Genomic DNA, 25,193 nt, shown 5'->3' on the forward strand with positions numbered 1-25,193 from the left:
TTCTACCATTTTTTCTGTCTTGCTTTTAAAGGGCCTCTTCTTACTTCATCAGCAGCATTTACCAAGTGTCATTTCATCTCTGGAGCATCCCCTCCCCTGAAGGCTGAGGCTGCCTCTGTGTTTCCCATGCCCTATGTTCATATCTCTGCGATGTGTTTGTAATGCCAGATGAGAGGAGTTCATCTGCATGTCTGAATCCCCTGGGGATGGACTGTCCAGTTCAGCAGACTGTGGGAGATGCAGGCAACTGTCAACAGACAAGGGGCCATTTCACATGTGACCTGAATCCAGCTTCAGGTAGGAGAGACTGTGGTGTGATAGTTTTTCCTTCCCATCTGAGACCAATTAAGGTGTCTGTTCAGGGATGCTGAGATCACAACGGCTCAGTACAAGGACAGTTTATAAATATACCAGGGCTTCCCTTTCACAAAATAACCAGTGAAAGAAGTGGTGAAAGGAACAATAAGGGAGGTGTGGGGGGGCACCATGGACCAGCTGCATACATTTAACTCCCTTCATGTCCAGAAAGGACGTGTCGTGGACCTAGCCATTCAGTGGAGAGGTTGAGTCTTATCATGGCAAAGACAGTGCACCTTGGCCTTGTCTTCAATATGGAATGCAGAAGATGGGTTCCAATTGGGATAGTGATGATCATATAGGTTCTATAAAATATGTGTGAGTCCTGAATTAGTGAAAAATTGTCCATGACTTTTTGGGGAAATGCATGGTTTAGTGAGTCTCTGGTGAGGATCCCATCACAAAAGTTTCATCAACTGATCATTACAAACCTTGTTTTATTTGTATTTCTGTTGAAAGATAACTTATTTAATTCCTATTCCTAATAAGTACTAAAACATATGCATTATTGCTTTATAATAAACACTAACCAAGAAGGGTTCAATAATTTCCTGAACCAGAGTAATATGACCATAAATTTCTTTGGCTTTTAGCCTCTCAACAATACACTGGGCTACAGATTTTTATTTATTTAACTGTTTATCATCTCATGAATCTGCAAATTCAGTTACTTTTTAAAATCATTTTGGGGGCTGGGTATGTGGCTCAAGTGGTAGCACGCTCACCTGGTATGCGTGCGGACCGGTTTCGATCCTCAGCACCACATAAAAAAAAGATGTTGTGTCTGGCAACAATTAAAAAAATATAAATATTAAAAAATTCTTTCTCTCTTTCTCTCTCTCTCGCTCTCTATCTCTAAAAAAATAAAATAAAAATAAAATCATTTTGATAGCTTCATTATATTCTACAGATATTAACTTAGTATTTTCTGGAGTGCTCTTACATGTAGATCAGGGAATTTCCTCTTCCTTTTTCTGAATGTACTGTTGTATTGATTCATTAATATTAAACTTGCAGTCGACAGCACTGTAACTCGGGCCTGAGTGAAGCTTATTTAACATGTGTGTTTTCTCCACAAGGCACATCACAGCCTTCATGCCCTTTGTTACATTAGGCAACATGTTAGCACCATGCACAGGATCATTTAAAACAGTGAAATCACCAACAAAAACACAAAAATGCAAAACAAAACAAAAACCATGTAGCAGTACATCAACTTGAAAGCACACTTATTTATAAATAGACGAGCTGACATAAGAAGGCAGAGTAGCACCCTGTGCCATTTCAATGGGGAATATATGGGTTGGAAACTCAAAGTTTCCACCACTCTGCAAGTCCTGTAATGATTCTGAAGTGTGTTGAGTATTGTTCAGGGATTACTGTTATGGTTTGGATATGAGGTGTCCCCCAAAAGCTCATGTGTGAGACAATGTAGAAGGTTCAGAGGAAAAATTATTGGGTTATAAGGATCTTAACCATATAAGTGAATTAATCCTGATAGGGATTTACTGAGTGGTAACTGAAGTGGTAGGATGTGGCTGGAGGAGGTGGAAATTGGGGATGTGGCTTTGGGGAATATATTTGTATATATCTCCCTGTTTCTGATCATCATGTGAGCTGCTTTCCTCTGCCACACTTTTCTGCCATGATGTTTAGTCTCACCTGGAACTCCGAGGAATGGTGTTGGGCTTCTATGGACTGAGAAACTGTGATCCCTCAAATAAATCTTTCCTCTACAATTGTTCTGGTTGGCCCTTTTAGTCACTGTAGTGAAAAAGCTAACTAAAAAATTAGAAAGAAATTTTATCAAGTAGGAAAATTTGCAACTACGGAATCTACAAATGGTGATGACTGACTATACTACAGCATTCTACATGATAAGTCTGTCCATCAGTTGCACCAAGCGGAAGGCCTGCTCCTCTGTCTCTCCAGGTGAGTCTCCAGGGAAAGACACCAAAGTTGGAATGAAAAGATATTATGTTGTTGTATCAACCTGCTGGCACTGCCTGTCCCACAGGATCCCCGGTCATGATATGATGATATAGACAAATGCTTCTTGCTATTTTTCTGAACCTCACATTGTTGGAAGAAGTCATGGCATATGTGTTGCTTGGCAACCAGCATTTTCACTCTCCTTGTTGAAAGAAACCCAGTAAAACTGCCAACCAGACTTTTATGCTTGGGCCAATCTAGACTCAAAGACACGCCCTTAGGGGAGTAAAATATGGTGGAGAGAAAACCTTGGCTTTTTCAACCTCATGATAACCCCTTAACTTGGAACAAAGATTAGCAAGTGAGTGAGAAGGGCAGGTGAAGGAAGGGGCAGGGTACCAAAGGCTGCCAACCATAAGCTGAACTCAGTATTGTGGGGAGGGAACTAAAGAGTTTCCAGAGAGTTTGTATGGTCAGCATGAACTCAGTTCACAGCTTAGTATCAAGGCTGAAGTGACAGAAGAGAAGGGGTGAGCTGCTGGCTAGTCTTGCCTGAGTGTCATGCTGGCTAGAGGGAGGCAGAGTCTTGGGGTCATATGAGAGGGGCCCTTGCTATAGAGGATAAGAGCGAGAAGGTACTGGTTATGAAACTAAGCTGACTGGGGTCTGGGGAAGAACATGGCATTCTGTTAAGTAGCCATGTTTTATGGACATACATTTCACCTCCTGCCCAACCTGACCACATATGCCTTTAAAAGTAATTTTTTAAAAATCTTGCTATTCAAAATAAGTCAACCCTTTCATTGGCTACCATAAAAGCAATGAAAAAGAACAGAATAATGAACACATTTTGTTTTATTTTATTTTTGTGTGCTGGGGATCAAACCTAGGGCCTCACACTTGCTAGCTGTGTTCCCTCCCTCTGACATATCTCCACAAAATAAGCATATTTTAATTAATAATAATTTTAAAAGAACATGAGAGATCATGAAGCACTCTATAACAGGGGCCAACAAACTAGGGCCGCAGGAGCCAAACTGACCACTGCTTATTTTTATAAATTAAGTTTTATTGGAACACAATGAACCTGGTTGTTTACATATTGTCTGAGGCTGCTTTTGGTATTACAAGAGTAAATTGGTTGTAACAGAGCCTACAAAGTATCTTTACTATCTTGTTCTTTATAAAAGACATTTGCTGACCCCTCTCTAGAGTAATGGCAACTGTGATGTCATTCCAGATACAGAATCACCCAGAGGATGAAGGTGTGTCTTACTTTCTTTAGTACTCAATAATATATTCAATAGTTGTGCTGTCCCTCTTTTACTTCAGATGTTTCATGAAGCAAGAGCAAAAGCCAATTCCATGGAAACAGGCAAAGAGAAACAAATGTTTGGCTTTTGAAAGCACTGGAGCACCAGGCTGCAGTCATTGATGGTGGCTCAAATCACTTACTGCCTGCAGAAGCAGTCTGTCCTTCCAAAGGGAATGTCAGCACACTCATGTTCACTCAATTAATTATCTCATTACTGTATGCAACTCCTCCTTCTAGAAGCATTTGTTAAGCACCAACTCAGGTAAGAGTGACTGTACTGTACTAAGGAGTACAGGGAGAGAAATGGTTGTGTGAAATCTCATCATGATATCCTCTGATAAAAGCTAAAGTTAAATGGAATCAGCAAGATGAGTGACTAGAAGCTCCTTCTTCTTGTGCCCCCCCACCCAAAGGACAGCCAAATCCACAAACAAAGAACTACATTTTGATGGAAATAACTGAAGAATGCTGGAATATATCAAATGAGTAGCAGAAACCCTGTAGAGTGCAGAAAACCAGGATGGCCTCTTAGAGGAAGGAAATACCTCACCCCTGGCACCTCATCCCTCAGTCAGGATCAATATGGAATCAGGAAGGACTTCTCCTTGCAGGGAAAAGGTAGGCAAGAGGAACTGCCCACCTTACCACCATGACCACCTAAGTTCCTGCCACTGGGGACTCCTGCAGTCTTCACAGGCACTAAGTCTTACTCAGGGAGCTACCTGGAGTCCACACAGCTGCATTATCTCCAGATGAAGAAGTCAACATTGCTCCCCATCCCCTGTGACGAGTGCAGCTAATGAACTGCACAACTGTGAAATGAGAACATTGTCCTGGTCTGGGGGCGAGTACCCACTGCACTTCTCTATCCCTTGAGAGTACTCATATACCAGCCCCATCTGATAACTTACCATCTTGGAGCCCAAATGCTGCTACAGTCTATCTTGGGGGACCAACCGCATGGATCCACTCTACCCATCCTGCCTAGTCAAAGTTCTGCCCTGCTGCTCAGGATCTGAGCTGACTTGGAGCCCTGCCTCCCAGGGGAATGATACACTGACTACCCACAACAGTAATGGCCCCCAGAACCAAAGATGAATCAGTGCCCTGCCCCTCAGGGAATCCCTGCTTTGACCTCCCAGGGAAGTAATGCTCTGCCTGAAACCTGAGCTGAAATGGCATGGCACTCCCTGCCCCTAGGGAACAAAGTGCAGTGGCTGAGCCAAGCTGCTGGCATGGGATCCCATTCCCCCCTTGAAGCAGAGTATTGGGTGAGCTGTGCAATCTGTCCTCCAGGACAGAGAGCTGTATCCAGGCCAAATAGCTGTAGCACTCTTCTTCCCTGGAACTGGTCTAGAATCCCGAAGTCTGAGCTGTGGAACCTTGCTGGGGAGTAGTCTTCACTTACTGGGGAGTAGTCTTCACTACATTAATCCTTGTCCCCTAGAGTCCAGCCACAGCTATTCTTTACTATTTCTGGATCTTTCTGTCACTGGAAATCTGCCATGTCCTACAATTCCAAAGGTCCAGTGTCATCTTAATGGGGACCTTATCTCTTAGGATCAGAGTTGCTAATGTCCCTATTGGATCTAGTTCCCAAATCATAGCTGAGCCTTGTTTACTAGTGTCTAAACCCCCAGAGCACCCCATCTTCCCTGAAGGCAGGCCAGTGTTGGACCCTGACGCCAAGATCAGAATCATAAGTAAAATCCAGTTCCCTTGATCCAAGTTGCTGTAGTGTGCTTCAGAATCAGCTGTGCAGGCAATCTGCTTACCAAAGTGTCTTGGAAAGTGAACCTAGGACCCAAATCCCAGGTGTCCTTGTAGGATTGTGAGACCCTGAGTCCAGAACCATGGGTCTATAGCTGCTCTAAGAACCTGTACCCTGGGGCCCAATGCCACTGCAACTACTTGTGGGCCATGTCAGACTCAATGCCAAAACTCATCATTGTAGGGAAAGTGAGAACAAGAAGACACCCCCAAACTTTTGTTATTCAGCATTCTTTTAACAGCATTCACTTACACAATCTCCTACAGCCTATGCCATTGAAATGTCAACAGACATCACTGACATTGACCACAGCTAAGAATCTACATGGAAGCTATACCACTATGTCCACTCAGAACCATAATCATGTACCTTTCCCAGCCACCACCTAAGACCTATCTGCAGGTGAAAGTCTTTCCCTACATAAGTCACTCTGTAAAGTTTAAAAGAGATGGCCATTCTATCACATGTACAGACATCAGCGAAGGGACACAAGAAACATGAAAAAGCAGGAAAAAATGATACTATCAAAGGAACCCAATGATTCTCCAGTAACTGACCCTAAAGAAAAGGAAATTTATGAATTGCTTTAAAACGAACTCAAGATAATGACTTTAAGGAAACTCTGCAAGATATAAGAGAGTACAGAGAGACAACTTAGTGAAAACAGGAAAATGATTCACAATTTGAATAAAAAATTCAGCGAAGAGATATCATTAAAATAACCTATCAGGTATCTTGTTGCCAACACCTACAACAGACTAGATCAAGCAAAAGATCAATTGAAAAACTTGAAGATAGGTCTTTTGAAATTACTTAGGGTAAAAAAGGATGAAAAAAAGTAAAAACAGGCTACAAGACTTATGGGATATCATTAAGTGAACAAACATTCTCATTATAGGAATTTCAGAAGAACGCAGAGAAATGGACAAAAGACTTATTTAACAAAATAATTGCTGAAAAATTTCTAAGTCCTGGGAGAGAAAATGGATATTCAGCTTCATTAGCTCAAAATTCAACCCAAAGAAGTCCTTGGCAAGACACATTATATTCAAGCCATCAAAAGGCAAAGTCTAGGAGAGAATTTAAGAAGCAGCAAAAATATCAAAATTTTTGATATTTTACTTGTACAAATGAACAAGTCACGCATAAAGGATCTCTTATATCAGTGGATATAGGTTTTCAATGGATTCGTTGGCAGAAACCTTGCAGGATAGGAGAGAATGTGAAGAACTTATTTAAAGTGCTGAAAAAAAAATCTTGACAGCCTAGAATATTATACCCATCAAAACTGACCTTCCAAAATGAAGAAGTACGTTCTCAGACATGCAAAAGCTGAGTGGGGTCTACTGTTAGATCTACCTTACAAGAAATGGTTATAGGAGTTCTTCAATAAGAAAAGCTAATTACTAACGTAAAAGCACATGAAAGTATAAAATTTACTGGTAAGGTAAATATATAATCAAATTCAGAATCATCTTACATTATAATGGTAGTCTGTAAGTCCATTCATATCTCTAGTATGAATGCTATAGTTCAAAACAGTTAAAAAAAACTATAACTATGATATGTTGTTAAATATATAGTATAAGTGGCTGGGGTTGTGGCTCAGTAGCAGAGCATTTGCCTCGCACATGTGAGGCACTGGGTTCAATTCTCAGCACCACATAAAAATAAATAAATAAAATGAAGATATTAAAATATATATATACAGTGTAAGAATGTGTAAATTACAATATCAAAAGTATAACTGAGAGAAAAAAAAAGATGTAGAATTTTTAGATCTTTTATAATAGTTTATTATAACTATAAGATATTTTATATAAACCTCATGGTGACCCAAAAGCAAAAAACAATAGCAGATACACGATAAAGAGGAAGAAACAGAGCTGGGAGTTGCTCTATGTTAGAGTACTTGTCTAGCATGTGCAAGATGCTAGATTTGACTCCTGGCATCCCAGAAAAAAAAGGAAAGAATTAAACAACCAGAAAACAATGAACAAATGGAAGTTATCCTTTCCTATCAGTAATTTCTTTGAATGAAATGAAGAAAATTGTGCAATAAAAAGACAGAGTGACTGAATGGATTCAAAGTAAACATGATCCAACAGTATGCTGTCTACAATAAACCTTCTTTAGTTTTATGGCACACATGGACTTTTAAAGGTGAAGACATGGAATAAGATAGTCCATGCAAATAGCAACCCAAATAGAGCAGAGGTAGCTATACTTATGTCAGATAAATTAGACTTCAAGTCAAAAACTGTCACAGAGATGATGAAGGTAATTATTTCATGATAAAGGGCTTAATTCTTCAAAAGGACATATCAATTGTAAATTTACACTTAACCAACTTCAGAGCACCCAAATATATAAAGAAAGTATAAAAAGGACATGAAAGAAGAAACAGCAATATAAAAATAGCAATACTCCACTTCCAACAATGGAAGAAAATTAATAAGGAGATACTGGAAACAGAATTGCACTTTAAACAAAGTGGACCTTAGAGCATCCAACAATAGCAGAATGTACATTATTCTCTAATGTACCTGGGGCATCTTCAGGATAGATCATATGGCAGGCCACAAACAAGTCATAACAAATTTTAAAAATCTGAAATCATGTCAAGTATCTTCTGACCAAAATGGTATGAAACTATAAAACAGAAACAGTAGAAATTTTGGAAAATTCACAGATACATAGGCCAACAAAATTGATGACCTAAAGGAAAGAAAACGTACCAATGTTAGATCAGGAAGAAATAGAAAGTCTGAAGAGATCAATAACAAAAGTGATTGAGGTAATTACCTCAGTCATCTTGATACCTAAAACAGACAAAGAAGTCATAAGAAGGAAAAGCTATAGGCCAATATACCTGATGAACATTGATGCAAAAATCTTCAATAAAGTGTTAGCAAATCAAATTTGATAATATATCACAAATTGTATACTATGATCAACAGGGACTTATCTCTAAAATGCAAGGTGGGTTTAATATATACAAATTAATCACTGTGATACTTTATATTAATAGAAAGATAGAGCACACATTAGTACCTCAATTGACGCAGAAAAAACATTTGACAAAGTGCTACATCATTTTTTTTTAAATAAACACCATCAACAGTTTAGGTTACAAAGAACGTTTCTCAATACAATAAAGGCCATTTATGAAAAAAACACTACTAATGTCATAATCAATGAGGAAAAACTGAAAGCTTTTTCTCTGAGATGTTGTACAAGGGAAGGATGCCTACTTTTACCACTTCTATTAAACATAGTTCTGGTAGTATTAGCAAAGGCAATCAGACAGGAAAAATAAAAGAAATAAAAGAAAAAAAGAAAAGGGTTCCAAATCTTAAAGGAAAAATAGTCTTTCTATTTGGAGATGACATAATCTCATATGTGGAAAACAAGGAAGACTACACCAAAAACAAAACAAAACAAAAAACTATTGGAACTACTAAATGAATTCCATAAAGCTTCAGAATATAAAATCAACATATAAACTCTGTGGGATTTATGTACCCAAATAATGACCTCCCCCAAAATGAAATAAAAAAAAAACAATAAATTTAACCAAGGAGGTAAAAATAATCTATACTCAAAACTATAAAATGCCAATAAAAGAAACTGAAGAGAAGACAACTAAATGGAAAGATATAGCATAGAATTACATTCATGGATCCAAAGAATTCAGCTAAAATGCTCATTTTAAATCAATATACAGATTCAATTTGATCTCTATCAATATTCTGATGGAACTCTTCACTGAAGTAGTAAAAAACAATTCTATGATTTTTATGGAATCACAAAAGACTTTGGATAGTCAAAGCAATTCTTAGAAAGAAAAACAAAGTTGGAGATATTTCACTTCCTGGTTTAAAATTCTATAAGAAAAAGCTATTGTAATCAAAATGCTATGGTACTAGCATAAGAACAGACACACAGACTGCAGAACAGTATAGAGAGCCCTTTAATAAATCCAAACATATATGGTCAACTAATTAATTTTTGAAAAGACATCAAGAGAACACAAGATAGGAAGAGAATAATGCCTTCAATAAATAGATCTGGGGCTGGGAAGAGTGGGCTAGTGGGAGAGCATTTGCCTAGCATGTGTGAGGCACCATGTTCGGTTACCAGCACCATATAAAACTAAATAAACAAAATAAAGCTATTAAAAATAGTGCTGAAAAACCTGGAATTCTACATTTAAAAGAACAAAACTGGACACTAATACCATACATAAAAATCAACTTGAAAAGGATGAAGACCTAATGTAGCACCTGAAATCATAAAATTTATAGAAGGAAATAGGGGAAAATCTCCTTGACATTGGCCTTGGAAATGATTTTTTTTATATCACACCAAAAATTTAGGTTGCAAAAGCAAAAATTAATTAATGGGACTACATCAAACTAAAAAGCTTCTGTGCAGCAAAGGAAACAACCAGCAAAATGAAAAGGCAACATATAGATTAGGAAAAAAAACATTTACAAACCAAATATCTGATAAAGAGTTAATACCCCAAATTTATAAAGAACTCATACAACTCAGTAGCAAGAAAACATATATCCCAATTAAAAAATGGGTAAAGGAGCTGGGCACAGTGGTATACACCTGCAATCCCAGTGTCTCATGAGGCTGAGGCTGGAGGATCCCAAGTTCAAAGTCAGCCTCAGCCATTTAGTGATACCTTGTCTCAAAATAAAACATAAAAAGAACTAGGGATATGGTTGGTGGTTAAGCACCCCTGTGTTCAATCCCTGGTATCAAAAATAAGTGTCAAAGGACCTGAATAGACATTTCTCCAAAGATGAAATACAAATGGCTAAGAGGCTACTGTGTTCCATCTCACACCTGTCTGGATAGCTGTTAGCAAAGGAAAGAGATATCAAGTGTTTGTAAGGCCATGGAGAAAAGGGAACCCTCTCACACTGTTAGTAGGAATATAGACTGGTGCAAACATTATGGAAAACAGTATGGGGTTCCTAAAAAAATCAAAATAATTACCATATGACCCAGAATCTCTTATTTTGAGTATATACCAGGAAATTAAATTACTACCTGCCACAGTTTGGCTGGGCACAAATCACGAGCCACCACACAGCTTGTAGATTCAAACAGCAATTCTTTATTCCAGATCTCACACCGGCCTTCTACAAACACGCTCTGGGGAAATCCACATTCTCTGCCCAAATCCACACCTCATGGGCTTCTGTCTCCCAAAATATACTGCCTGACCCTAAGAACTCAAGAGGAACTCAGGCAGCAGGATACGCCCTATTCTAAACGGGGAACACCCTAATCTCCAATTATGCTAAACCAGGAACACCCTAAACACGGATCTGCCCTGGTCCTTGAGCAAGGTCACCTTACATGCAAAGTCCCTGCAAAATGTCCTATTTCCACGAGTCCTTCCACTAAAGAAACATGAGGGTACACTGGCAAGGAAATTGTCATACCTACTTGGCTGATGGCTCCCAGCATCTCCCCACTTCTGATTAATTAAACAACAAGTAATGTCGCTTAAGGACCGTGTCTGGTAGGTTGTCCAATTTAACATATGGTTCTTACCCGTCATACGAAAACTGACCTTTAGGCATCAGTCTCCTGTTTTAGGTTGATACCACTGTAACCGGATTATACCCGTCACTGACTACCGGTCCAGCATACAGCCATACTTGTGGATAGGTCTATGTACCAGTGGGGGGGTGAGGTTTTTTGTTTCACCTCTGTTGGCCCCCAAATTTGGCCTTGGTGCCAGTGGGGGAGTGAGGTTAATGTGGCTTAAGGACCGTGCCTGGTAGGTTGTCCAATTTAACATATGGTTTTCACCCGTCATCGGAAAACTGACCTTTAGGCGTCAGCCTCCTGTCTTAGGTCGATACCACTGCAATTGGATCATACCCATCACTGACTACAGGTCCAGCATATAGCCATTGGCCCCCAAATTTTAGATCATCACTAGCAGAAGGGAGGAGGATACAGAAATGTCACGACACCAAGCCAATTGACAGCTCCTTTGGAAAAATTGCATCACTGGTGACACCATCAGCAAAAATATGCCAGCATTACCACAATTCGCTGCACCAAAGGATAGTTACATAGTCCAGGCAAGTTCTGCAAGTAGTTCAAAGCAGAGGAATCTATCAATATGTCTATCTCCTCCCAAAACCCGTTTCCTCCCAAAGTAAGTTGACTCCTTGATTGAGCATTACTTGTTGAGTTATATTTATTGATGTATCAGTTTATACAGTTTACTGTGATTGCTCTCATAGAAGTTGTAGTTTGTCTTCACTGGCACTGGGATGAAGATAGGAATTCTGGCAATGATGCTAAAGAGACATTATCCTGAAAAGAATTATTAAATATATTGAAAAGGAAAGGTGAAAGTAAACAAACAGATCTGTTAACCTCCTTTAAAAACAACCCTTAACAGCTGTTTACCTGATTTAAATTAGTAAACAAACAGATCTGTTAACCACCTTTAAAAACAATCCTTAACAACTGTTTACCTAATTTAAATTAAGCCATTTAAATCACATGAATAATAAAAATAATAATTTGGATCCATTTTTTATGAGCGCTTCTCATATATGAAATATGGAAATACGCACACACAGACATACAACACAAAACACAAATGTCAAACAAACGTACAACACATAAGATAATAATAAAGGCCTTGTAGCTTTACCTAGGTGAAATCTCCATTGCAATGTTTAAAAACTCCACAGTCAAAAAATAAAACTGATCAAAAAAACATTAACCTAGGTGTGTATGAGCTCAAAAAATAAAATAGAACCTTATGATGTGGAAAAATGCAATAATAAAATAGATATTGAAAAAAGCATTCTGGTTAATCACTGTTGCAGATGTAAGAATGGCCAAGCTGGAGTTCTGGATATCAGCTGTTATGGATTTGAGTCAAATCATCTTTTTTTCGATGGGTAGAAATCGTTTTAGTTAGTCTTTCTGGAATCCAAATCGGTTGTTGTTCTCCCTGTGGAAAAACACAAACAGAGCCCCGACTCCAGACAATCACTGGATCAGGACCTTTCCATTGTCCTGTTAGAATATCTTTCCAAAGTTCTTTAGGCTTATGTACATTTTTTGGATACATATGTCTTTTCGCAGCACTAAGTCCTGATGAATCCAAATTTAAAAAGTTTAGAGTAAAAAGTGTTATTTTAAGTTTATCTTTGGGGGATATATACCCCTTTCCAATTCCCTCTTTTTGTTTTAATAAGTACGTTTTAATACTTTGATGAGCTCTTTCAACTATGTCTTGTCCCTGTGGATTGTATGGGATTCCTGTTATATGAGTAATACCAAATGATGAGCAAAATTGTTTAAAAGAGGTAGAAGTATAACCAGGACCATTATCGGTTTTTAACTGTTTAGGAACGCCCACAGTGGCAAAATTTTGTAAGCAATGAGCTATAACATCTTTAGTTTTTTTTTTTTTTTTTCCGGCATGAAGGGAGTCCATCAAAAATCTGGAAGAGGTATCAACTGTAACATGTAAATATTTCAATTTTTTAAATTTTGGCAAGTGTGTGACGTCCATCTGTCAAATATGGTTAGGTATCAGTCCTCTAGGATTGACTCCAAGATTAACTTGTGGTAAAAGGTCACACAATTTTGACATTGTTTTATTATATGTCTGGCTTGTTCCTTAGTTATTTTAAAACGCTTTTGTAAAGTATTAGCATTAACATGGAATCTTTTATGAAAATTTGTAGCTTTTTCTAGTGTAGAGAAAATATGTATGTCATATGTAGTTTTATCTGTTAAATCATTGTCCAAACTAAGGGCTCCAGGCAATCCTGTATGTGCCCTAATATGTCCTATAAAGAATGGATCTTTTTTGTCCCAGATTAGACTTTGTACAGTGGAAAACAAAGAGAAAACAGTAGAAGAAGGGGAAATCCTACCCGCATCTTTAAGAGATACTATAGCATTAACTACATACTGACTAACAGAAAATAAATTAAATACAGAATGTTTAAACATCAAAAAGGCTTGTAAAACTGTATTAAGCTCTACCTTTTGAGCTGATTGTTTGGGTACTAAAAATGTAAAAGTTTGATCAGGGGTAACTACTGTTGTTGTACCATTATTTGACCCATCAGTGAATATATTTGGAGCATTCATGATAGGGGTTTTTCTTGTCATTTTTGGAAAATCTACAGGATGCTTAGACCAAAAAGACAACAAAGGATTAGATGGTAAGTGATCATCAAATGAAACATTAGATTTACACATGATTATTGCCCAAGTATTTAAGTCATTAGCTAACTCATCAATTTGATCCATAGTATATGGAGTAATAATTTTATTGGGAGAAATTTTAAACACTCCCTTTGCTGCTTTTATTCCTTTGAGTATTAATTGTCCTACAGCCTCAGGATACCTAGTAAGAATAGTGTTAGGAGAATAAGATAAATGTATCCACAATAATGGACCTTTTTGTCAAAATACTCCTGTAGGAATATTTTTTGTTGGTAGTACAATAAATAATGAAGGCAAACTTATATCAATTCTAACCAAATGTATATTTTCCATATATGTTTTAATAATTTTTAATGTCTTTCTTGCTTTAGGAGTTAACATGTGAGGTGAGTTTGGATCTGATGGACCTTTTAGAATATCAAATAAAGGTAACAACTCTCCTGTTGGTATGTCTAGATAAGGCCTTATCCAATTTATGTCTTCCAATAACTTTTGAAAGTCGTTAAGTGATTTGAGTTGATCTACTCGTATTTGAATTTTTGGTGGATGGACCATGGTTGAGGATAATAGAACTCCTAAATAATTAATTGGAAAATTTAATTGTACTTTATCTATTGTTATTTCTAGATTATAATTTTTTGATAAGTTTGCAAGTGTGGCATAACATTCCAGCAATATGTTTTTATCTTTATGTGCCAATAATATATCATCCATATAGTGAAATATCTGTAGTTCAGGATTTTGATTTCTAAGTGGCTGGATTGCTTTGTTAACATATATTTGACACGTAGTTGGACTGTTAGCCATCCCTTGAGGGAGTACTTTTTATTCATATCTCTGATCAGGACCTTTATGATTTAATGTAGGGATAGTAAATGCAAAACGTGGACTATCTTCGGGATGAATTGGAGTTGAAAAAAAAACAATCTTTAATATCTACAGCTAAAACATGCCAGGTTTTTGGCAAAGCAGACAATTGAGGAATCCCTGATTGAGCAGGTCCCATAATAACCATCTCATTATTAATGGCTCTTAAATCTTGCAATAATCTCCATTTACCAGATTTTTTTTTTGATGACAAAAATGGGAGTATTATGGGGAGATATGGAAGGTTGTATATGTCCTTCCACTAATTGTTGTTTGACCAGATCATGGACTACTTGCATCTTTTCTTTAGTCAGGGGCCACTGAGGAACCCACACTGGTCTTTTTGATTTTCAAGTAATTTTTATTGTCTCAGTGGCCCTTTCTGAAAATCCAACCCATGTCTGTCTGTTCCTTGATCTATTTGAATTGGTGCTGCTATACCTTGTCCTTGTTTTCCTAATCTTTTTTCTTTCCTAAAACCTTGTCTAGCCCTAGTAGTGGGCGCATTAGGATTGACGTTATTTGTTAACGTCAAACCTAATTGATCTAGGACATCTCGTCCCCATAAATTTATAGGAAGATGATCCAATACATATGGCTGTATAGTTCCCTCACATCCTTCAGGATCCTTCCAATCAAATACCATTGTACTTCTATGGGGATTAGTCGCCACTCCTAGGCCTCGAAGCGTTTGAGTGGCTTGTTGTAATGGCCAATGTTTTGGCCATTCCTGACTAGATATGATGCTAAGGTCAGCACCTGTGTCTTGTAGCCCATTAAAATCGTGTCCTTGAATATTTACTTTTAGCATTGGGCGAGAACCTAAATTTAAAGACAACATAGCCCAATCTACACCCATGGAGCCTAATCTCCTGGAACCTTTTTCTACACTATGACTAGGAAATTTATTATGTATGCTGGGTATTATTAAGAACTGTGTTATTTTATCTCCAGGTGAAATTACTGATATACCTCTTGGAGAACTAGCTATAATTTTTATTTTACCTACATAATCGGGATCAATTACCCCAAGACTTATCATAAGTCCATTTAGTGTAGATGAACTATGTCCCAATAATAAGTCTACTGTCCCTTGGGGAAGAGGTCCTTTTATTTCTGTGGGAATGATTTGAACTCCCATCTTTGGAGTTAGCACTGTTCTGGCAGAGGCGCAAATGTCCAACCCTGCACTCCCTCGGGTTTGTCTGATGAGGGATTTAATGGACAATGTGTCCTGGGCACTACCCTGATGGTGTTGTTGGGTTCCTCCACTGCCCCGTATATTTGTGGTTGTGGGCCCCGGAGCATTGGGCGCCCTTGTTCGTTTTTTGGCAATGGGGCCTGATGTCTTTCTCCATGATATCGTGGGTAAATACCTGGTCCTTGTCCGTTTTTTGATAAGGGAGTACCCTCTGTGGTGGTTTTAGAATGGCATTCATTAGCCCAATGTCTTTCTCTATGGCATCGTGGGCAAATACCCGGTATTTTATTTCTTTGATACCTAGTTTTGTTAAACCCTCCTCCTAGGGGGCAACTCTTTTTAAAATGTCCTGTTTGTTTACAATCATAGCATGTTTTTGGCCTTGCATCTAAAACCTGTTGTACTGTAGTTGTCAAGACTTGTCCTTGTTCATTAATATCTCTACATAATTTAATATATGTGTTTAAATCTTTATGACTCCATGGTCTAATAACCTCTCTGTAGCAACGATTTGCTTGGTCATAAGCCAGTTGTTTTATTAATGGCATTGCTTGTTTCGTATCCCCCAAAATTTTGGCAGCCGTTTGAATTAGCCTATCTACAAAGTCAGCGTAAGGTTTATTAGCTCTCTGCATTACCTTAGATAGCTGACCTTGTAAATCTCCATGTCCTTGTAAAGTCTTCCATGTCCTAACTGCGTCTGTAGCAATTTGTGCATATATAGCACGATCATATTTAATTTGTTGCCGCTGACCCTCATAAGGTCCTTTTCCTAACAACATTTCTAGATTTCTTTGAGGGTAACCGGCCGTTGTATTTCGCCTAGCTGTCTTTGTGCAAAATCTCTCATTGGCAACCTTTCATAACAAATATTGTCCTCCATTTAGCACAGATTTACACATGCTAGCCCAATCTGTTGGCATCATGTCCAAGTTAGTAATGGACTCAACCATGCTTACCGTGAAGGGAGCCTGGGGATCATAGGTTGTTATAGCCTCCTTTAACTGTTTAACTGTTTTAAAATCTAAAGCATGGTGAATTCGCTGCCCTCCTACCTGTTTAAGTACAGGGCATGCTAATCTTTGAGGTCCTGTCTCAGGATCCCATTTATCAACTACGGGGTTTGAGGGCCACTCAGCTGTCTCTATCGGTGGGGCTGTTGGTTGAATTACGCCCTCTTGTGATAAAACGGAGTTAGTAACAGCCTCCTGTTGTGGCCTTTTTTCTAACAACCCCTTTTTCTTTAATTTTTTTTTTCTGTCTGACTAACAATTTACTTAACATCTTTTCAGTTTGTTTTAATCTACTATAAAGATAACGCAACCCAATAAGATAACACAAAACAAAACTGAGACTGAATGAAACAAAAAAGGGAATAAAAAATCGTTGTATCAATTTTCTCTTCCTCAGGGCCAACAAACTTCAAACCTTTAGTCAACCATTTTTTCCAGTTTGCCTGAGAAATTTCTAGGGATAGGCAGCTTGAAAGAAAAACAAAATAAATCAAAAGAAGAACACATTGTTTTTTGAAATGCTCACCCATTCTCTCGCCTTCCCTCAGGGGTGAGCAATTTCACTTACCCCCAAGCTTCAGGCATTCCGCGTACGAGCCACCAGATGCCGCAGTTTGGCTGGGCACAAATCATGAGCCACCACACAACTTGTAGATTCAAACAACAATTCTTTATTCCCGATCTCACACCGGCCTTCTACAAACACATGCAATGTCCCTACAAAATGTCCTATTTCCACGAGTCCTTCCACTAAAGAAACATGAGGGTATGCTGGCAAGAAAATTGTCATACCTACTTGGCTGATGGCTCCCAGCAACTACCTGTAAAGATATCTTCATGCCCATGTCTTTTGCAACATTATTTGCAGTACTCAGGATGTGAGAACAACTTAGGTATCTTGTCAACAAAATAATAAAAAAAACTGTGGTACTTTTATACAATGTAATATTACTCAGCCATTAAACAAAGGAGGCAATCCTACCATTTGCTACAACATAGATAAAGCAGAGGACATCATGCTAAGTGAAATAAGCCAGACACAGAAATAAAAATATTGTTTATATATGGAATCTAAAAAGAAAAAGTCAAAGGTATACAGAAAGAACAGTGATTACCAGGAAAGTGGGGTGGGTGGGTGAGAGAAGAACATAAGTAGCAGATATGATAGAAATGAAAGGAAAAACAGCATTCCAGGCTGAAAAGCTGGGATGAACATGATGGCCAAAGAGACACCAGAGTTCAGAGCCTTTTTAAGGAATCATGAGTAGAGCCGTCCAGAGTCTGCAGGGAAGGGAGGGATGAACAGGGAGGCATCTTCCTCCTCCTCATTGGGCAATCCAGTTCCAGCCCCAGGTTCAAACTGCCATATCATCTTTACTGCCATTCTTTATACTACAAGAGGGGCTGATTGTCAGTCAATGAAGTAACAAATGCATTACATCCAATGTGATACCAGGTCTGCAACCCACTGGGCAAGCACTCAGGGACCCTATCTCAATGAATACTGAGCAGTGTTTCATTGGTCATCTGTAATGGTCATAATTAAACATGATTGAGATATTTCCTTATTCCTCTCCCAGAAAGGCAGTCATAAACCACTGCCAAAGCCCTATGCAGTGTGACAAGATTATAGAAATGTCTGTTTTAAAACATTGATCAATAAAGATAATGGCTTGGGTCGAATAGACTTTAAAAAGGAAGTGAAACTTCAGCTAATTTTAGAGTAGTATTTACACTCTACATTGCAATAATGATATAAACATTTTCTTACTCCTAATCTGGTCCTGCAAATGGATTAATCAACACACTTGCATCTATTACAGAACAGGTTTACATGTTCAGTAAGTGCAGAGGGTCTTGTTATTGAATCACTAAGCACACTTTTATATCATCTTGAATTCATTAGCATATGCAATTTCTGGAAACCTATTGGTTTCAGGGAAATCTATGAACCTATTATTTTCTGTTTTTCTGTAAGGTCTCCTAATTTGCCTTCTTAGTTCCCTCTCTTTTTTTGTGGCTAGGGGAGGCTTTTTTTCAAAGTGATGACATTCTTAGTTTCTGATTATGCTAAATTGAATACAAATAAATCTAGAATAATTTCCTTTCTGTCCTAGGGCTAATAAGTCATAAATATTGGCTGAGTTATAATAAGGAAAGATCAAAATAAAAGCATATCTCCTATCACTGAAATTATTAGGATTTTTTTTATACTTAGTACCTCCCAGAGTAGCCTGTATAATATTTTGGAATAGCCTTAATTATTAGAAAGCTCTTTCTTATACTGAACTCCATTGTTGAGGTATGGCTGATTCTGGGTAGCTCTTTTTAACAAGATCCTAAGATGCTGGGTGTAATGGAACATGCCTGTAATCCCAGCAGATAGAGAGGCCAAGGCAGGAGGATCACAGTTCAAAGCCAGCCCCAGCAAATGGGTGAGGCTTTGAGCAACTTAGTGAAACCCTGTTTCAAAATAAAATAATGGCTGGAAAAGTACTCCCAAGTTAAACTATTCCAGCAAAAAGCATATCACCTGTTTTTATGACAGTCTCTTTATTAGAAAATGCAGTGACCACCCCCCCACCCCAAGAAAGTTTCTCAACTCTAATGCTTTATGGTTCTAAAAATATTTTTCACTCTTGACTCAGAATTGTATCCTAGAATTAGTAGACTATTTATATCATAATTCTGATTATGTGAATTACCTTTAAATTTTCTGATGTCATACCTGAGTGCCATGACTGTACATTTCCTGAGCAGAACTTAGATTTACAATATTTGGAGTAAATCAGATTCTACTAATCCTGCATGGTCATCACTGAGATGATGTTTTTCGTGGCTCTAGATAAGAAGAAATTAGTTGTTAAATAAGTGAATAATGTTAAATGTTTTTATGGAACATATGTAAGTGAACTATGTTTCATAACCATTTTAGTCATCACAAGTGAGTCTTGTAAAATGAGATCAAAGCAGATTGGTTAGGATTTTACCATGAAACCTTCTGTCAGTTATAAATTCAAGTTACATCATATACTTTTCTTATTGAGACTATTTACTGTTAACAGCTGGCCTTTCTCAAGTAGGCTGAATTATTGTGATTTTTATCTTATTCAGATAAATGGGATGCTGATCCTAGGATCAAGTGGGTTCCCAAGGTCCAAATTTTATGTAGACTTTATCACACCATGAGTACAGTGGTAAACCTATTTAACTCTGAATTTTCATTGGCTTCAACTTATACCTGGAATATAAAACTTCCAGCTTGTGTAAACTCTATCCATCCAGATATTCTCTGAAGTCCCTCAGAGAGTTGTCATGAATGCTCATCAAGACTCACTTACTTTCCCTTAGTATAATGAAATACCTGGAATAGCCAACTTATAAAAATAAAAGTTTTATTTTGGTTCACAGGTTTGTAGTTTCCAGTACATGATTGAGTGGCTTGTTGCTTTGGGTCTATGGTAAGGCAGTGTATCATGGCAGGATCACAGGACAGAAAAAAACTGCTAACCTCATGAGCCAGAGAGCAAAGAAAGAAAGAGTCCAAAAGTCCCTTTAACACTTCCAATAACCTAAGGACTTCCCACTGAGTCCTAACTCTTGAAGATCGCACTACCTCCCAATAGTGCCAACCTGGGCACCAAGTCTTTAACACATAGACTTTTGGGAGACATTGAAGATCCAAATTATGGTGGGCTGGAGTTGTGGCTCAGTGGCAAAGTGCTTGCCTAGCATGCATGAGGCATTGGGTTTGATTCTCAGCACTGCATATAAATAAATAAATTAACTGATTAATTAAAGGCCCATCAACAACTAAAAAAATTTTTGTTTTTTAATATCCAAATTGTGGCACTTATTTATGTTCCTAGTTCTTCTAGGAATATTTACTGCTTCACCAAGAGTAGCAGGCCCTGTTGAACACCATTGCTTCTTTCCTGCTCTTCATTGGACACTGCCACCAATGCTCTAGAGCTCTCCTGGTGTCTGCCCTAGATAATCAGGATAGAATGAGGAAGACTGCATCTCTCCCTTGTATTATCCTATATCACAGGCAACCCAAAATGGCACTTATACCTCAGTTTCTAAGGTAGTTAGCTGGGTGTGGGGAGGCACACCTCTAACCCCAAATATTCAGGAGGCTTGGGCAGAAGGATCACAAGATTGAGGCCAGCCTGAGCAATTTCATGCAACCCTGTCTCAAAATATTTAAAAGAATTAGGAATATAGATTCATGGTACAGTGTCACTGGGTTCAATCTCCAGTAACCCCCCTCCAAAAAACATACCCAAAGAAACAAACAAAATACCCAAATTCTGATGTTTAATAAAAGAACAAAATGAAAAGATAGATTAACTTCCTCCATTCTTAGTGTTAAAATTGGATGGTCTTAGGATAAGCAAGATAAGAACTCATTATAGGTGGTGTATTAGTTGAACCTAAAGGCTGGTCCTCCAGCCTGAGTGGGTGGTTCTCTACGGGTCCTCTCCAAAGCTCCCTCTGATAAAGCAACTCTGCATCTCCCACTTGAATGCCAGTGCTTCACAAACACCTCTAGCATACATTCTGGATTCAGGGAGTTATTTTTGCTGGTACTTCATTATACAAGCCAGAGTCCCTGTTGGTGGAAGACCTCAAGACTGTACTTCTCTATCCAAAATGTCAGTGTCATGCATTTTTCCTTTCAGCATCTTGAAGAAGAGACCTGCTATCCCATTTGTATCTGAAACTGAGCATCAAGAATTTTAACTTCTTTAATATTTCAAAAATGCCATTAGGACAGGTCAGCCTGTATCAAGCTTCTGGCACTTTTCTAGTACCCCAAACCAGATCATTTGTGTCCTGAAATATTGGCAGTGGCATCCTGAGGGAAACATTGCTGATACAAAACTGTTTCTGCAGAACATTTGCCTTCCCAGAGTGAAGGCATATATCTTCTTCCGAAGGTACAAATGTCCATGAATATGGGGATCATCAAGTCCCTTACAGATGAACTCAAAGGAGTGATGATTTCCCTGTGTCTGTGTGTGTTTCAGTCTGTCACAACTCAACACTCTCACAAAGAAATCTTGGGACCTAAAAGTCACAGTCAGAATTGCCCTCACTCAGCGGAGTACATAACCACCCTCCCACTTTAGGTTCTGGAATAGCTGGGATTATAGACATGTACCTCCATGCCTGGCTGTTTTAATAATTTTTTTAAATGTACAATGTGTGCTATGGAATCAACCTAGGTGCCCCAAAACAGATGAATGGACAAAAAATGTGGTGTATGTACACATGATGGAATATTACTCAGCCATATAGAAAAATGAAATTATGGCATTTTCCGGTAAATGGATGGAACTTAAGACTATCATACTAAGTGAAATAAGCCAGTCCCCGAGAACCAAAGGCCGAATGTTCTCTCTGATATGTGGTTGCTAACATACAATAAGGGGGGAGGGGGCAGGAAAGAATACAAGTCCATTGAATTTGACAGATGGGCATGAAGGGAAGGGAGCAAAGGGACAGAAGGGAGCGAAGGGAGGGGGCACGTTTGTATATGGAAGACTGTAGAATGAATCAAACATAAATTTCCTACATTTGTTTATGAATACATGACCAGTGTAACTCCACATCAGGTACAAAACAAGAATGGAATCCTAATTAGAATCAGTTATACTCCATATATGTATGTATTATCATTATTACTCCATTTAAGTATATATAATATATAATGCCAGAATACATTCTACTGTCATATATATCTAAAATTTTTTAAAGTGTATAATGTGTGGCATTAAGTATATTTATTTTTGTGCAACCATCACCTCTACCCACCACTGTAACTTCTTCATCGTCCCAAACTGAAATTCTACCCATGAAATAAATCACTCCACATCCTCCTCTTCCCCTCCCCATGATAACCACTATTCTATTTTCTGTCTCTATGAATTTACCTTTCCTAGGTAGCTTGTTTAAATGGAATTGTATAATATTTGTCCTTTTGCATCTGGTTTCTTTCACATAACGTGTTTTCAAGGTTTATACATATTGTGGCATAGATCAGAATTTTGCTCCCTTTTGCTGAATAATATTCCATTGTATAGATACACCACATTACAATTTTTTATTTCATATTTTTATTTTTTATTAAAATCATTTTTATTGGTGCCTTACAATTTGCATAGCAAACCGGGCTTCATTGTGGATATTTTATATATTGTTTTCTATTCATCTATTGATGGACACTTGGGTTGTTTCCACCTCTTGACTATGATGAATAATACTACTCTGAACATTAATGTACAGGTATCCATTTGTGTCCTGAATTCAGTTTTTTGGGGGGTTTATATCTAGGAGTGGAGTGGAGAGATCATATGACAATTCTTTTTAACTTTTGAGAAACTGCCAAATTTTTCCACACTGGCTGCACCATTTTTACATTCCCACCAGTGGTTCCAATTTTTCCAAGTCCTTGCCAAAACTTACTTTTTTTTTGTTTTGAGAACAGACATCTTAATCGATGTGAAGTAGCATCTTATTGTCATTTAGTTTGCACTTTGCTAATGACAACCATGTTGAGCATCTTTTCATGTGCTTATTGGTCATTGGTATAACTTTAGAGAAACATCTATTCAAGTCCTTCGTCCATGTTTGAATTGGATTTGCTCTTGTTCTATCTTAGAAGTACTTTATAGATTCTGAATATTAATACTAGAGTAGATAGATGATTTGCAAAAACATTCATTCTGAGGATTGTTTCCAGTTTCTAGATAATGTCTTTTGATGTACAAGTGCTTTTTCAGTATTAGATAACAATGTGCCATTTTAGATTTTAACTAATAATTTTTTGGCATCTGTGGTTCAAAATATTTCCAATATTTGATTTTCCTATGGTAAACCTGCCAAGAAGTGTGACTAAACATTGTATATTTTGTGTTAAATATACTTATCCAATATGGTCTTTATTACCTGCAGGCCACTCACCAGTTAGAAGCTGGGAATCCCTCAACACTGTTGTTAAGCATGTGGGCCATGGTGTTCCCAGGGTTAAATTCCTTTTGAAATCAGAACAACTTATTTTTAAGAGGGATATGGGGGCAACTCTGTTAGAATATATTCCGAGTGCCATGTATGGTTTAAAGAAACATGATCCCACAGTTCTCACAAAATGTACCATCTGGATTGGTGCTTGGTACAAACAACATGTCTCAGTAATGGGAAGGATTAAAAAGAGAGTGAGTGTAAGAATGGTTTCCATAACTGATGGAAGTCTGAGGAAAGATGTTGCAGAAAGGGCACGATTCATATGTTTTTTTTTATTTTTTAGTAGTAATTGGACACAATATTTTTATTGTATTTATTTTATTTTTATGCCATGCTGAGGATCGAACCCAGGGCCTTGCACATGCTAGACAAGCGATCTACTGCTGAGCCACAAACCCAGCCCCATGATTCGTATGTTTAATAACTTAAGGAAAAGTCTATGGAATATTAATGGGGAATGACATTAAGGAATGATAGGTTTCTTTTTTAAAAAATTAAGATATATTAGTTTTCAGTGTTATATGTTTCATTTGGAAATGAGAGGGGTTGTTGTTGCATGATTTTTTATTTCTTTTAATTTCAATAACAAATCCATTTCTGGGCTGAGGATGCAGTTCAATGGTAGAGTATTTGCCTAGCATCTGTGAGGTCTTGGGTTCATTCCCTCTTCCTGCCATCAGAAGTTATTCATTTCTTATAATCAATGTGGTTTGAGTTCAACATCTAATCAATCACACCTCTAAAAATTTTATTTATTTATTTGTTGCAGTGCTAGAGATCAAATGAGGGTCTCATAGATGCTAGATAGCCAAGTATTCTACCTCTGAGTCACATCTTCAGTACCCTTGAAAGATATGGGCAGAGGTCATTTCTTTCTGTATATCCAGGACCTAGCAAATTGTTTATCATAGTTGCTTTCCCATATCTAATAAATTGTTGGTTAAAGCTCACCATCAAAGAAGTCTCCCCTAGCTTATTAACTCCACATCTTCCAAGACTTTACCTTTTCTTTGTCTTCATGGGAGCCATTGTTAAAAAAACACCAAAGCAGATGTTACTGCCTTGGGATCCAACAAGAATAGTACAAGCTCACAGTCTCCCCTATGTAATGACAAAATTATTATTTCAGCCACCCAAAGCATTCTAGACAATAAGTCATGGCCTACTTGAATATGCAGAGCTCACAGTCTTCAGGGGTAGCTCCCGAGAGAGATTAACACAAACACTACCATCATTCCCCTCTTGAGAAGTGTGTACAACATTATTTCTCAAAAAAGATCCACTAGCAACATTCATGTCAACAATTTGAGGCCAAGACTGGCCAAGTCAAGTCAGGTCCATATGTCATTTGGGTCAGTATCATGATCCCTGGGATCTCCTTATATTGATAATATCAGATAATGTCAAAGGACTCAGAGCAATATTATTTGGTCCTAGTAGTGTGTTTGGCTTAAAAGGGCTGATAAAGCC

The 25,193-nt window shown here is 37.9% G+C and overlaps 1 pseudogene; it reads right to left on the reverse strand.

Moving 5' to 3' along the window:
- The window catches only part of LOC143402031 (kinesin-like protein KIF26B), a 67,485-nt pseudogene that overhangs the window by 26,130 nt on the left and 16,162 nt on the right, over positions 1-25,193 (reverse strand).

This window comes from Callospermophilus lateralis, chromosome 6 (genome assembly GCF_048772815.1).
Source record: "Callospermophilus lateralis isolate mCalLat2 chromosome 6, mCalLat2.hap1, whole genome shotgun sequence".
NCBI classification, from domain to species: Eukaryota; Metazoa; Chordata; class Mammalia; order Rodentia; family Sciuridae; genus Callospermophilus; species Callospermophilus lateralis.